Below are 16,872 nucleotides of genomic sequence, written 5' to 3' on the forward strand. Positions count from 1 at the left end.
ACATTTAAAGGTCAGATACAAGGTCTGAAACTTTGGGAAATATGTTTTGTTCTGCAGCATGAATATTACTATAAGATAATACAAAAATATGTGCCAAATTTTGCTTTAATTCAACTCAATATAACATTTAGGTACATTTAAAAGTATATAGTACATTATTTAATTTATATGCATTCAGCCATAAAGAAAAAACAGCCCATATATTTAACATATGTTTTGTATTTCTTCCAAACGTCCTTGTGGAAGAATAATTCAAATGTCTCTTTTCCAGATAAGCAATTTATTAGGAATATGCTTTACAATTAGACATAAGAATTGTATTTTAAGTCTTTCAAGAAGAAACTACACTCATCAAGAAGAAACTACACTCATCATTTTAATTGATATATAGGATATTACTGGCAGCAGTGGCATGTCCTAAGAGTCCTTGCTAAAGAAAGAAATTTACACACTTCAACGGTCCACACTTTATGATATGTCACTTAAATGTTAAAAACAGTCAGCAAGACATAACTGAAAGCAATCATTTCACTTTATTAGTGAGCCTGGTGAGAGAGTAGCAGGATTATTTTTAAAAGGTGAGCATGGGTTGACAAAGACTTCCAGCAGTAAAACAATAGTGTATCTTCTAGAAGAACAGGCAAGATGAACAAGAGAAATGGCAATTAATTTCTCTTCTGTTATGAGAGACATTAAGATCACGCACACACACTACCATTGATCCTTTAAACAACTCATCTAATCCCACGCCAGCAATATTGAATCATTCAAATAATACATCGATCTATCAAAAGTTTAAATGGACCATGTCATCTGAAACCTTGATTTAGTTGATAAAATTAACAGGGGGGAAAGAGGGGCCCACATATCAATGGCACACAACAGTCTAGGGAAAGAACAGCTTTTCTGAGTCAGAAAATGTGCACCTAGTCCTGTATCTTCAACCCCCAGCTAAGGCATAAGGGAGGTGTGAGTGTGTAGAAACACTTTATTGGCACATCTGTCCAGCTCCTCAAGAGTTTCTCTAAGCTAGAAGACTTATTACAGAATAATCTTACACTTCTAAATTTTCAACCATATTGCTGATGCACATATTTTGGTTTACTTTCAGTTAACTTTGCAATATTTATTTTCAAATTATTTACACAGTTATAAAAACCACCACAAACTGGAAAGCTGATAAAGCAGAGGATACCAGCACGTCATGATCAGATGGAAGGATCTGGGATTACTAAAATAACAGCATTAAAACATGAATACAGGTGTTGGTATTAGGGTGTATAAAAAGTGGACCCCAAATGTCCCAGCTTATTTTAGGTTCAGTAAACTAAAAGATCACATACTTACCTGAACACTGATTTAGTGTTTGAGCTTACTCTTTAATTCCACCACCATCACTTTCATGGAAGTTCATTTTTATTTCCCTAAACTGATTAATAAATCCTCTAAGGTCTTACATTAGAGGGAGAAAATAATGTTGTATTACATTATTTAGTCATGTTATTGTTATTTTTCCAAGGCAAAACCAAGAAATGGCTAATAAAAGTTAATGCCCCATTATGCTGGGCAAGGTGAAAAAACATGTCCAGCCCCTGAGCTCATAGGCTTCACTATTGTAATGGAATACAACTCAAGTGACAGAAAAAAGGCAGAAAGTACTTACAAGAACACGAGTCACAACAAAGATCTGCCTAGTTCATATTTTGCTCCTGACGCTGATCAAATGTGGAGGTCCAGGAAGAGCAGAAGAACAGAGCAAGAACACACAATACTTCCTCTGACTTTTCTTCCAGCCTAAATCATGGATGTCACAGTTCCTGTGTTTCTAAATACTCTGATTACTGTACAACAAGAACAAAGATAAATTCATAATCCAAATGTTTTCAAATTAACAAGCTAAAATTTAGTCCTATGAACATTTGTATTGATCCTCAAAAGCATTTCCATGTACTTCACCAAAGCCTTTGGAAAACATTGATTAAAAGTACCAACTCAGGTTTTTTTCCTGAACAGAAGCACATTGCAGTCATTGTTGACATAGGAATGTAATATCGCAGGTTATTCAAACTAAATTTCAGGTGTTGATTAATGAAATTATTCAGAGTCATAGAATGTTTTGGGTTTGTCATAGGCCTTGTAAAGCTCATCTAGATCAAACCCCCTGCAGTGAGCAGGGATATCTTCAACTAGATCAGAGTCCAGAGCAATGGACAACCTGACCTTGAATGTTTCCAGGGACGCGCCTTCATTTTGGCATAAGGTCATTCCCCCAGGCCCTCTCACTACATGTTCTTGCAAGAAGTCAGTCTCCAGGTCTCTTTTAGTCCCCTTTAGGTACTTGAAGGTCACCCTGGAGCCTTCTCCAAGCTGAACAACCCCAACTCCCTCAGCCAGTCTCCAAAGCAGAGGTGCTCCAAACCCCTGATCATCTCTTTTTGTTTTGTTTCTACAGGTCTTTCTCATATACACCCTTACGAAATTGAATTTATTTAGATAACTTTTTCAAAACTATTTAAAGAGCTTAACAATCTAAGTAATTGAGATACTTCTGAAAATCTTATTACTCAGAAGAGACAATAACATGGAAATTGAGAGGGTTTTTAGATAAGAGTAGCAGGAGCTCGAGGCAGCACAGAAAATATGTAATATTTTTGACAACTCTAAAAGCAATCAGAAAAAGTCACCACTATACAACTTCAGTGATCAGATATATTTTACAGTTTTTTTAATCTGGACATGCCTAAAGAACTTCAAAGAGTTCTTTTGTACCTTGATATAGACTAACAAAGCACCTTATCTGTGATTATCAGTCTACCATCAATCATTTCAGATATTACAGTAAGATCTGAAATCTGCAACAGAAAAAAAAAAAAACAAAAACAGTTAGTGACAGAGCTTGTGGATGCATCTGAGACTTCATAGGTTTGTGCAGCTTCCCAGAAGCATAGCAAATTGATTTCCACATATTCCTCAGTATCCTCTACTGTTCATCCAGGCCACAAGATAATACTGTCCATAGCTGGAAGTTAGAACAGATGTAGCATACTAATCTGGAAATAACTGGTTTCTGATTATGAGTTTTAACAGGTTTCTTTTACACTCCTGAATTTAAATAGTCATTAATTGTAAGCCTTGGAATAGAGCTTGGTTGAACATGAGATCAAACCAAAAGGGTGAGGATGTCAGAAATTAAAACAGATATAAGTCATACTGCAAAAGAAAAGAAAACCCCAGACATAAATAACACTTCTTTCTTCTCAAAAATATAGCTTTTTTTCTACTACTGCTGGCAAACAAAGTAGACATGCCCTTGCTCCTTTCAGAAACTCCCACTTCTCCGTTCTATACCTCAAGAGTATGGTAAATGGGTTGCAAACATCTCAGTACTAGGTTCAGCTGTAAAAACAGCCACTTAATTCACAAATGCAGAGGCTATTCAGTTTGAAATATGATCTTTTTCGTCCTAGGATGCAGATCCAAAGCTACTGTTCCTCTGTGCATATGCATGTGTAAGTAAGTACACATGTTAAGTGACTGCTCACTGTCCAGTGAACGAACGTGCATTGAATTGGCAAATGCAAAGAGGGTTCCTAATGGGGTAACTCTCTTGAGAAATAAATATACTGCCTCATAACTCAGCTCTCTCTTGGCAGATTTCTCCATAAATCTGCAGAAATCAGAGGAGCAGCATCACGAGACGACATCAGCAGGGAGAAAGGGCTGTTGTGCGGTCACCTTCTAAAGCACAGGAAAAGTGAACTGTGTCAGACTTGAGCAGCTGTGAAGAGCCAGTAAGATGCAGGTAATCAGTGCCATTTCCATGGGCTCATTCTCCAGACTTCTCCACATTTTGCACAGGTCATTGCTGTTATGATTTTTTCAGCCTTACACGGATGAATGCAATAACTTCTTATGAGAACTTTGCATAAACTGAGATTCAAATATCATTGAAATTGATGTCTGCCAAGAATAATATTTTACTGGTGCTAAAGGTTCTGATAACTTATATTTTTCAAACCATAATTTATATTCATCACAGGCATATCTCAGAGAAAAAGTAGGTTTTCTGTTTTAATCAGTACTAAATCAATGTTATAAACACAATCAGAAATATTTATTACTTTCCCCTAAAAAGTTACTTCTTTGATCTTTAAAAGTTAGCCAAGGTATCTGGATTTACTTAGGAAGGTTTAAAAGTCACAAAAATTATAAAATATTAAGAACTGACTTCCAAGTTATTGTTTGAAAGAAGAGACAAGGTTACTGTACAAGAAAGGCAAAGCATTTCTTATGAACATCAGGCAATTGAATTGTAGGTTAGTGCCAAATTGAAGCTTCAAAACCAATCTAAATTTCACAAGTCTATAGTCTTGTAATCTCCTGTTTTATTGTCCATCATCCTATTTCTGTGTCTTGAAAGTTCCAAGACAAGCAGTTCATTTGGCATTAATTCCTAAGGCACAAATCAAGATTTAGTCCAAACTTGTCAAAGCAGAAATTTTTAAGACAACAATTTTCCCCTACAGACATCCAGAATTATAAAAAAATATACTATAACTTTTCACTAATGACAGTTGAGAAAAATGGTGTTGTTTTTGCCATAGTTTGCTCTGCAGTCAAACATTGTCTGAGTACACTCCATACATATCCCCATGTGTGCTTATAACATTGGAACTCACAGTCTGATTTCAGTGGAAATGATACAAAAGGATATTGATCTCAAAGATTATTGTATTTACATACATTATGTAGAAATATAAAACTGAGGATTGAGATCAGATCCTGAAAGTTTGTGGCTGAATAAAAGGCTGCAGAAGGAGATCACCATTTTCAGGACACCTAAGAATCTGCATGCCAGCACTTATAAATATTCTGTTGTAAGAAAAGCCACAGGATTTTCATACCTTAACCATCAAGGCCAAACAGCCACAAGGCACCACTCCATAGGAAATGGGGCTTCATTCATGCTGCAGCTCTACATGCCACTTGTTATTATATTACTTTTTCATTAATCCAACTTGGATTTATAGTCAAGGGAAGTGGGGGGTGGGGGGGCGGGGTGGAGAGGGTGGCTGGAGCCAGTATGTAAGAAATTCTAGCTTCCATTATTAACTCAACAAAGTGCTGTGCTTTTGTCTGAGATTTCTGATATCTGAGCTCCAGCCAAAGTGCCATGAGAAATGGATATTGTAGCCAGTATCTGCACAGTTCAGTCTCAGAACCCCTCCTGCCTTGGCTTTACTGCAGAGGTGATCACTGGGGATAGAATTAGTTTAAGTAAATTCAACAATGAAAACAATCACTCATTTCCAGTGCTCCACATACAGATTCACACACAGGTAAGAGAGAAGACCATCCTCCACTGGTCGGGTAACTCCTGGGAATGGATGGGGAAAAAGGGCCATTTTGAAGGTATGTTTGTTGGGAGGAGCTGACTTCATAAGTAGAGGATGGTGAACACGTGAAATTATCACGTTCTATACAGTGCTGTGAACACAATGAGCTAACAGTGAGTTCTCAGCTGGTTACATTAGGCAGTGTGAAAGCGCTGCACTAAGGTTGCTGGAATTGAATTGAACTTGTAAAGGTGCCTCTGCTCAGTCTTTCTCTGGCTTTTGCAGGCTAACACAACCAAAGGGGAGCTCAGACCTGCCTCTATGTGCCAGTGCAGGCATGTCCTCCTTCACATATTTGTAGTGTGATTTTAGGCAAGCTATAATCAGTAGAAAATGGGTGGGTCTGGAAAAAGGTTAGAACTTGTCTGGAATTTTTAGTTCAAACACCAAGAAATTCTAATTCTTCAAAACACAGCCTTTTTGTGGAAGCCTACTGATTTTGGAAGGGAAATCAGAGGAGGATAATTCAGATTGAGAAGCGAGTGTATGGCTAAAGGTGAAGACCTAAAAACCTAGATAATCATGAAACCAATTAACAGCAGTTTTCGTCTGGGGCTTAGGCAGCCAGGTTCAGAAATCTTTGGGATGTAATCAGATATAGCAGAGATATAAGAGCCAAATGACAGTTAGGAAAGCAGTAAATGAAATTTTGGACTTTTGCAATACTTTAGTAGAACAATCAAAATATGTGCAATAGCCCTGCTTAGGCAAGGTAGGGTTTGGAAAGTCAGTTTGCAACTATCTGAATTCACATATCAACTTTACTACAAAGATATGTAAGGGTTTAGCAGTTTTTAAAGCTACTGCAGCTCTGACCTCTGCTGCAAGAAACTGTTCAAGAACAGAGCCCTTCTCTCATGACATATTCAAGTACCTTTGACTTTGCATGAGTTATTGGATAGTAAGAATATTTTTCTATTGGCATGCTCATGCAAAATATACATCTAGCCTATTATCATCAGAACCTTATTCTTCACAATTATTCTATAAAAATTATTAAATCTCCCAACCTAAGCAAGCAAACAAAAAAAAATTAAAGGATTTACATGTGAAGTGTAAGGAAAAAATTGTTTTAGATTTATGAATTGCTCTAAATTTATTCATTATTTCCAAATCCCAACTACATCTTTTAGTGGTAGCTTCCTACATAATTTGCAACATTCCCCTAGTAATTATGCAATTGATTATTCAGTAAGGCTATCAATATTTAACTTGTATCAATGAGCAGATATTGATTGAAAACAGATTTCATAGCTATAGTCCTAAACAAATCACAAAATATTTTTCCCTAAGACAGCTTTATACAAACCCAGCTAATGTCCAGCATTCTAGTGTGAGCTATTTAGTTCGTCTGTTGCTAAAGCACTGTGGAATTCCTAGGAACAAATGCGTAGCAATACACAAACAGATGAAAACCAGGATTTAAAAGAAACATTAACAAACCAGATTTTTAAACTTACTAAATGAAATAAATAAGAAAGGAACTCATTATAACCTTTGTTCCCTTATCAATCCTCATGTTTTTGTTAATATGCCTTTACATTTAATAATTTCATTCTGAAGTATTTTTAGATTGGCATGTTTCTAGCTCTTCACTTTATTACCTCTTTCAATTAACCTGCAATAGCTAATTTTATATTAACAAATAGATTAGAAATAAAACGTAAGGTCTAATAGGCTAAAAAGTACATATACATTCATTAGCAAGCTTCAGATTTCTGAGTCCTACTTGTTACCCAATATCGTATAATTTTAAAGAAATTTAGGAAGCAAAATAATATAGATTCAAATTCAGGATACAAATATGAAGCATGAAATGTCTGGGAACGGCCTGAACAATGTCAACAAGTACTAGCTTTTAATCAGAGAAAAAGGCCCCCACATTTTGCACAGAGTTAAGCACGAGCCTAAAGACCTTTCTGTAAAAACTGAATATAGTATAGAGCTTTTTCAGATATTTGTCAAAGATGAGAAAGCTACTGCAGAAAGTTTCTGTCCAAAATTACACTGGAAGACTAAGCTTACTGACAAGATTAATCACTCTAAATGCTCACGTAGAAATCCAGCATTCTACAGATCTACTCCAGCCTGAATGCTTTTGCTGAATTGAGTTCTTAGGAAGGAAAAAATAATCTTTGGTGCCTATTTTCAAATTTCTGCCCAAATGACCTAAAACTATACACAAGAGTGTGTTTTGGGAAAAAAACATATCAAAGCACAAACATACCTCTGTGTGTGTGTACTGACATCTGTGTTCCTCCTCTGTTTTAGGACTGATCCTACTTATAAAGAACATTTAAATAGTCTCCTTGAATTTCTAAGAACAATAATTTTCTTAAAATATAAGCCCACTTTTCAATAATGCCTTGATTCTGAAACCAAAATATTAACAGGAATAAGCAATGTATGATGGTATAATGGCACCAACAGCATGGAAGCATAACAAATATGATATTTTCATATTTCATACTCCTTTAATTTCTGCTGCAGTTTACTGCTCCAGCAAAACCCAGTGTAAATGAGGTTCAGCCTTATAACTCTTTTTAAAAGTACATGCTGGTAATTTTGTAAATGTCCTGTAAAACTGTATGCAACCATAAAGATCCATTATACAAATTATTGCTTTAACAGTATTTTTGCTATCACAGCAGACTGAAAATAGATTTTTTAATATACAGAGGTCAATTCAAACTTACAGAGGTCAATTTGAAATTTTCTGATGAAATGTCTTATTCTATATTGGAATAGTGTTCTGCTATTAATTTTCAGATCATTGAAAGCAAATTGGAAAATCTTAATAAGGCCTTTCCCTAAAGCTGGAGCCAAAAGTACTTTGGCCAATTTAATTAACTACTGTATACATTGGTTCTATTGCTTCAACTTCAGCTGAACCCTTTAAAAGCCCTTTGCCAGGTGGCTAATGGCAAAAAAAAAAAAGAAAAAAAAAAAAAAGCCAGATACAACACATCAAAAGCCCCTCACAAAAAATGAAAAAAAACAGGGTGGACTCCAGATTGACATTCAGCACCAGCATTTTATCTGTCCTTTCCCTTTACTCACTGACAGAAGAAGATAACCTCCCAGCCCTCAAGTCAGGGTTCAAGAAACTCTTCTTGGAGCTTCTCAGCGTTCCTTGAGAAAGTGTGAGGAGGCAGCCTCACAAATAAAATGCAAATGAAAACTGTTACTGTAACTTTGCCTTCCCATTAATACAAGGAGTGATTTCGACAAAACTCCTTGCATGAATATACAAAAATAACCAATATTACACTAGGTTACTGCAGATTGAGCAACAATTTCCACAGGTGAGCTTCACTTTTAACCATTTTAAATTAGCATCAGATAATCATCATTACTCTTAACCAATCATTATCTTAATCAAACATGTATATATCAAAGCAGAACAGGACACTGTATCAATAAAACTATAGAAATGCTGATGAGTAACATCTTCCCACATTTTTCACTCAAAGTACTGTCCAGAATTTTTTTTAGGAAAATGGGCGCTTTCTGTATTTCGTTTTGTCCTGTTGTTTCTCAAAAGAAATAGAAACACTGTCCCTCCTCTCTACCTTCTGTCGAAGTGTGATTACTCATAATTCCAGTATTTTTTCCCAGTGTATTCTGAACTTGCTTCAGCAAGAGCGCTCCTTCCAGCAGAAATAACCCACTGCTTGAACCCACCTCCACTTCACAGTGCCTTTCCACGTTTCAGCTGAATCTTAATGTTCTTCCTTATTTTATTTCTGTTTGTAGCACCATAAATATGGTGCTCATGCTCTGTTCCTTTTTCATAATTACATCTCTCATGCACATATTACCATATTCTGTACAAGTGCTGTTCAGGAAAGCTATGCTTGTTTATCATTTTGCTGATTTCCTATTTCACCTCCTAAATTTCTTATATGGGTCTGGATGTATTTGCATGTAAATACGTACTACAATATAAAGATATGTTGTGTGTGTGAAAGAGGGAAAATGTGCCTGAGAGATCTGTTCTTCCAGTTCTATGCCAATATTTTTTCTATGCAGAAGTCCCTGGAAATAACTAAATTTCCATCACTGGAAATATCCTAAATTGATTTCAAGAAATGGAGCATTATTAGGAGACTAACTTCCAAAATAGGTGGCAGACAATAGCTTAACCAAAAATAATTACATTTTAATAGGAAGTATACACACATCATTAAGGCTCAGAATCAAAAGTCCATGGCATTAAATTAATTCTTATTCAGGGTTTTTCAGGTGAATCCAGCCTGCTGCCTTCTCTTTCCAAGAAGGACTGCTCTCCAACCCCCTGCCATATACCTTAGGTGCTCATATACCTTAACATCACAGTCCTTCCTGATATTCCTGATATTTCCAGTTCAACACCTTCTTCCCACATGCAACTTTTAACATCTAAATAGATATGCCCAGCCACAAGGCATGGCTTGATTTATTCATGCTTTAGCTGCTAAATACACATGCCTGCTGCAGCTGGCAGCTTTGGAGCAGTGGAGGAGCGCAGGGTACATGGGAAAGGGAAGTATCTCAGGGTAGTGTAAGGCACATGCATGTGCACAACAGGAGCTAAAGACCAGGCTCCAGCTCCTGCAGTAACCAGTACTGCAGCATATTCTACTCCCCAACCTGCTGCACCCCCAGTTGTCCAGTCTATTTTCAAGATGTCTTAGATAAGAGTGTAATTCACTGGCCCATCACTGCTTTGATGGCATATTTTATTTCATGTCGGGTTTGTGGCAGTTTCTCATTATCACTTTTCACTTGTGTCTTTCTAAATTAGCATCCTTTGTCATCCTTTTTCCCCTCTTTAGAGACACATAACAAACTACACAGCCCTAATTTGAGTTTTTACTGAAAAGATCAACAGGCAAAAATGAAGAGGGGGAAAAAAGATGGCAGTTCACATCATGTTGAAACAGTTCAAAAGAAAGAAAAGGTTACAGCCCACCTACTCAACAGTGCATCATGCATACTTTCTGTCTTTAGAAGGCCTCTAGCAGCATGTAGCAGAGCACCTCAAAAATAAAAATATGACTTTCACATAATTTGCTGAAGAGGGCCTTATTCCTTCCATGTGTACCACTCAGAGTTTTACCTGGGTTTCTGCAGGATTAGGTGTTGGCTCTTGGAATCCCAGTGTTCCTGAGCAGGTGCTGTAGCACAGTGAAGTTGGGACGAGTATTTTGTTGAACTGTGACAGCTGATTATGCTGATGCTTCTGACAAGCACTGGGGCTCCTGGGCCGACACCCAGAGCATGGGGAAGGAGGTAAGACATTGGACTTCTTTTTTAACCAGTGCTCTTTTAGCCATCCCTGCCCATATCTCAGGAGGAGTCCTATAGACACAATGCTCTGCTTCTATTTTGAAAGGAAAGTAAAATTAGAACTAACATTGTGTGCTAGCAGCTCAGATATTCTCACCAGGTAACACTTTCTCCTGATGTATTTCAAATTCTGATCCTCTTGCTGAGTTGAAAACCTAGGATTTAATGTAAAGAATTAATTGTTATGCTTTTGAGATACAATAAATTGTCCCCATCTCCAGAGAAGAAATCTTTCTCGTGCAGCAACAAATGCAACCATAAAAATCTTTATCAAAAGGAAAATGTCTTTATTCACAATTTTCTCAACTTGCTTTTAAGTGAAAGTTTTCTTATTAGATTTTTTTTCTGGAAGAAAATATACTATTATATTTAGCTATTTGGATCTTTTCCTAAGTGCTTATTTCTCCACAAAAAATACCTTTTATCTTTCACATGCAGAAGCTTCATAATAGACAATTTCTAAACATTTAGAAACTTCAAAGGATCACTATTTTTATTCCTACTTTGATATTAATTTTGTGGGTTTTTTCCTAATACTTATTATTGTGTGAAATACGAGTACTGCAAAAAGAGAACTGCTGTTTATTCTTCCAAAGTGGCACAAGCTGTTTTCCTCATTCTTACTGCTTTGAACATCATTTCCATTGAGTATGCCAACTTTTCATATTTTGTGAGCCAAGGCCTCCTAATTTCATAGCCAGCTTGCATCACCATGCAAGCTCAATTTCTATTTTATACCTTAAGGCTTACATTGATGAAATCTGACCCAGTTACCTTAGGGCTAGAAAAACTGAAGTTTTGATCAGTCATCACTGTCAGCTTTAGCACTCGTTTTCTTTAATCCTTCTTAGTGTGCTGGAGCCATTAGGACTGTTTTTGCTGGGCTTTGGACTGGAAACAATCCTTAATTTAATCATAAACATTTGCTCACGTCAACCAAATTTTTGGGTCTGTTAAAGTTTCATTAAACATGTTGTGTGTTCAGCCGTGCTTAGAGACTTAGGTGACTAACATTCACAGAGAAATTATTCATGACGGCCAATTTTCCGTCAAGGTCTTCATAAAATATACCTTTGAATATATGAAATGCAAGGTATTTCTTTCAAACAGGAATAAGCCAAATGACAATACTTCAGGAAATAACAAGATGTGGAACTACACGTAGTGGAAAATAGAGAAATCATCTCTAATACCCAATTTATCCACCTCCTTCACTGCACTCCCCATGGTCTCAAATACATGACTACATAAACAAGGAGAAATCTAATGTGATCAATCTTTGTTTTTAATGAAGCAAAAGAAAACCAGAATATATTTGAAGTTTACTCTGTGCTAGCACCATTTTTAACAGCTGTTTCATCCTGACCTAATATATTGTAAATCAACACTTTCGCCAACTTTTGATAAACAATTAAGTGGTTTAGTCATGCAAAGCAAAATATTTTGAGGATCTGAGTGAGATCATCAAACTAATTCCTGCAATGAGGATTTTATTTGACTTAAAAGGGAGATCAGCTCACACCACAGAGATCTAATTTAATCAAACTTAAAGTCCATATTCAGCAGGTTGAGAGATTCAATTACTTATTAATCAAGAACCCTGACATAGGGATAATTATTTTTTGGTATTTCTTAACTTATTGAGGTTTCCACTGTGTTTACAAGGACTACACTCTTAGTCACTTCAAAAGAGGTAGGTTCCCTTAAAGGAACAATGCCCTATCATTATCTTACCAGCCACTGTACATAATTTTTTCTAGTCAGAGTTAGCCTTTATTAAGTGAGTCCATGCAGAATCTCCACACTGCACAAGGTTGGCAGTGGACTGAAGCCAGGTACATTTCTGCCTAACAGACACTGAAGCCAGGTACATTTCTCATGTTTGCAGTGCACATATCATAGCTTTAGTTCTGCCACAGTAGAAAGGAGTGTTGAAGAAAGTCTTTAAAACAAAACAAAAAAAACCCCCACAAATATAAAATGGATCTGTTTCTCCAATGACCCATGAAATTAGCATAGAAGAGAAGCAAGTTTTTCTAAAAGAGAGATACTCAGGATGCTACATTAGCCTTGGATATGATTCCTAGTTCAGGAATTGCTGTCTTCCTTCCAGTGATTTCTATCATCTCCCACTTTATAAATCACAATTTCTCCAAAGCTGCTCCTTGGCAATATTTGCCTATGTGCATAGGTAGTTTACTCAAGATAGCTGTAGAAAGCAAATTCACATCTGATTGTCTTTTCCTCACCTGTCATCCCTTATTTCTGTCCTTTTTGATATCTAAATCTCTTCCTGATTTCCTACTCCTTAACCAGCCATCACCTGCAGGGCACATCATGTCCAACCACAATAACTGCCTGGGTTTTTTACACACTTAACTCTTTCTATTGCTCCAAGATTGGCTCAAGTGTATAATACAGAAGAATAACACATGCTGGAAGCCACACCAGCTCTGCATGTTGACCTATTTCATAGTACTCCTACATAAAAATTTACCTTGACATTGAGGCAACGATCAAGACAGCCTTACACACACATGCATAAGAACACACACACAAATTTAGAACAATATGCTATCTGTGACTGTCTTTAAGTGTCTATACATATGCAGGTAGAAGAGTCACATGGGTGTTGATCAAGTGGTCCTGAGCTTGCACAGCATTAGCCTCCACACTGAAGATAAAAAGGACTTTTCTGTACCATGCTGGCTGCTTTCACCAATAAAAGCCTCTCTGCCTTGAAGGTAGTTAGCAACACTGGAATGAATCACAGCATTACGGTGTCCTGTAACTAATGCCCTATTTTCCAAGGCAAAGGTTCATTAGGGAAAATGAATGTAACTGTGTGGATCAGGAAAGAGGGAAGAGAGAGACGAGAAAGCAAGGTCTGGAAAGACACAAGGAAGGATGACTGTGTGAGAAATGCAAGAGGAAGGGAGAAAAGGTTTAACAGTAAGCAAAGGTACAATTGCTATGAGGTGAACTATTATGGAAGACGACAGCAAGAGAGAAAAAAAAATGGGAAAATGAAAGTCCAGGAAGGAAGTGAAACTAGTACTGGAAGAAGAGAAAGCTACATATATTTCAAAATCCCTTCTTTCTTTTCCTAAAAATAATTTGGGATCACAACTCCATACTTGCTCCCTGAGGTGTTAAATCTCTGAACATAATGACAAAAATTCAATAAAACAAATACTCTGTTAGAGTATTGATTGCATAAAGCCACAGGTTAATGAGCATCTTTCTAACTGGTGAGTCCTGCATATAAATGAGGAATATTGGATCTCAAAAGCTTCTAATTCTGGTCCAGCTAAATACTGAGTGTGTTACCAGTACATTGTAAGATACTGTAATGGACAAAAAAAAAATTTTTCCTTCTCTAAGAACATAATTCTAAATAAGAAATATTATTTCACTAATAAAATAGCAAAGATTATGGCTACAGAATTAATCCTCTTTAAGAAAACAATATTAGCTAGCTGGATTGCTGTGGGTTGAAGCTCCATCCTTACACAGGCATACAATTTTCATTTTCAGAGCAGTTGCTAGGATCCTCTTCTGTTTCCTAGCAACATATTTTTAACCTACTTTCCTAGTGCATCACTTACCATGAACAAAAAGTCTTTGTAGAAGCAAATCTTTAGCTCTTCCTTCAATACAAGCATATGCAAGTAATAGTAAATGGAATATCTATCTGGAGGTGTTATTGAAAATTCACATTTTTCCTGAGATTAAGCACAATGAATGAAAAAATTATAATGAAGTATCCCTGGAAATTTGCAGATTTTCAATTTCTAGTGTCTTTGTAATTCTGAACTTACTATTATCTCTTGGGGAAAAAAAAGTTCCTAATGGAAAAACCTATGGTTTCTGGGGGAAGTTTACTGGAGTATTTGAGAGAACCACCTAATGGAGGCATAGCTGTCTAAAACAGAGAGTACTTTTTGACTGCATTGGGATCCTTGGAGTGCAATATACTGGATATTAAAGAATCTAACACTAGGGCATATTTTGAAGTCTTATTTAGAAGCAACAACTGAATGAAGATTTTTTTTTTTAAATTAACAGAAATGACATGTGCAAAGGGAACGAGGTATATTCCCCATTTCCAGTGCTATCTCATAAACATTGTTTTGATATTATTTTAGAAAAATTAAAATCTTCTGGGGCTTTTTTCAAAAGCACAGTGGTTTTGCCCTGCAGCTAATTAAGCAAAAATTACAAAACACTGTAAGTACAACATTATTTGCATGTTCCTGGTATTTCACTTTCACTTCTCATCAAACACACTAAATGATCCAATAACGTAACCAAATATCCTGCAGCACAATAGGAGCATCACGGAGTTCTTTTGATATCAGTCTGCAGTGGGAAAACCACAGTATCTTCCTTCTGAGGGTTTGCAAGCAAACCTTGCATGCTCCATGTAATTTAGAGCTATCAGTCTATTCAGTGTCATTCTGTTTCCTTTCCAGCAGGCATTCTCATAACCTGTCAGGAAGACACTTTGCATTCCAAATAACTAAGAAGGCCTAATCAATATGGGGTTCAAAAGGAACACCAAATCACTTGAAACATATACCAGTACATAACTTTTAAAGCTAATATTCAGCTACCAAAGAAGGCACAGAGAAGGCCAAATGAGTGATACAGAAAAGCAATGCTGACATATCTAAATTCTAAAGCATTTTTCCTACTTCTAAACAAACAAACAACTAAAATCCACGTGTAAATTAATAAATATGCATTATCTCAGCCCTATTCCTATTTAATCAGTTCTTGATACAAAAATTACTATTTATTTATTAGTAAAATTATAAAGCTCTGTTAAAGTACAAAGATATTGCCCAAAATTGATGTGTTCTTTGCCACTGGTATTTTTCATTCCTCTTATTTAAACAATAAAAATGGAAATAATGCACATGATGCATGACATCCTATACAGAAAGGTGTCCAGCTCATCAGCAACATAAAAACTGATTTCTTTTCATAAAGTATTGATTGAAATTTTTGTAATTTTTAACACTGCTCTGATAAATGATTAGCTCTGATATTTATAGATAACTTCCTGATTAATATAAAATTTATTTCACTTGTAAAAACCTTCTTTGTACAATTACATAGATAATAGATTACTTAAGTAACACTTCTAAAGACATTTGTAAGTTTATCAAAATGATGGTGCACCTGTGCTGAATAAGAAACTAGTAAATAATTGCAAATTATACATTATTACTGACAAATAGAAGAACTCATGATTGTAACCCAGCTATCTGACAATTTCTTTCTTTTGTAGGCACCACGAGGTATTTAATACATTATGATATCTTTCCTGGATAGAAACTCTGATTCCTGAGATAGTACTGTGAGGAGATGCAGCATCATGGTGTACAACAATAGGTGAGTAATTCCGACTGAAGCATTGTTCCAGAGCCAATATTCCTATTTCAAGATATTGACTTTCAGACTTACCACTGATTAAGCAATGGGACTTCAGCAGATGTTTAAGGTATTGCCAATTGCCCCAGTGGAAGGAACTGTGGTGCAGGCACAGTTATGTTCTTTCAGGAAAAGATATACCAATATTATGGTCATTTAACAAAGGTTAACATAGTAAATAATTCTAATAAACTCTATAAACACCTATCCCACAAGGAAGTACTAAACAGTAGTGTAACTGCATACAAAAAAAAAATTGTTTAGTATGGCTCTCAGAGTCTATTAGTTTAATAATTTATACTTGATAAATCATCACAAATCCACTGGGATGTGAGAAGCCACCACCTTTTCAATATTGATCTTTATGTTATGAAACACAGTAAAAATACCAAAAAAGCAAGGAGACAGATGGGTATATTAATGCATGGGAAACTTCAAAAGAATGGAGATGCCTAATTGCCTTCCAAAGCAAACACCTGCAGATTAAATGAAACGGGTCTGTAAATCATGCCAAGCCTTGTCACAGAATCCAACATCTTCTATCCTTAATTTTGTCCACAGAAAAAGAGTAAAGTATCTGAGATATGCATTATGAATGAAGCCACAACATTGCTTCCACAGTTGTGTTATGAAGCACCTGAGGAAACATGAAAAGAGGTTGACTTTCAAAAACCACTTGGAGACAGAAATGCATGGGGAAAGAAGA

General features: G+C 36.1%; 1 long non-coding RNA gene across 12 annotated transcripts in view; it reads right to left on the minus strand.

Annotated features, from left to right (window-relative positions):
• Nucleotides 1-1,669: 1,669 nt before the first annotated feature.
• The window catches only part of LOC119700172, a 104,895-nt gene continuing 89,692 nt past the window's right edge, over nt 1,670-16,872 (minus strand). For 9 of the 12 annotated variants that reach the window (XR_005256690.1, XR_005256688.1, XR_005256696.1 and 6 more), the window contains 3 exons: nt 10,795-10,882; nt 2,770-2,852; nt 1,670-1,841 (listed from right to left, as the gene is read on the minus strand). This is a non-coding gene — a long non-coding RNA (uncharacterized LOC119700172). Of the gene's footprint in view, nt 1,842-2,769; nt 2,853-10,497; nt 10,883-16,872 lie in introns of all 12 variants that reach the window. The other 3 variants (XR_005256694.1, XR_005256693.1, XR_005256691.1) reach the window with 2 other exon arrangements.

The sequence above is a fragment of the Motacilla alba genome, chromosome 4 (genome assembly GCF_015832195.1).
Source record: "Motacilla alba alba isolate MOTALB_02 chromosome 4, Motacilla_alba_V1.0_pri, whole genome shotgun sequence".
Classification (NCBI taxonomy): Eukaryota; Metazoa; Chordata; class Aves; order Passeriformes; family Motacillidae; genus Motacilla; species Motacilla alba.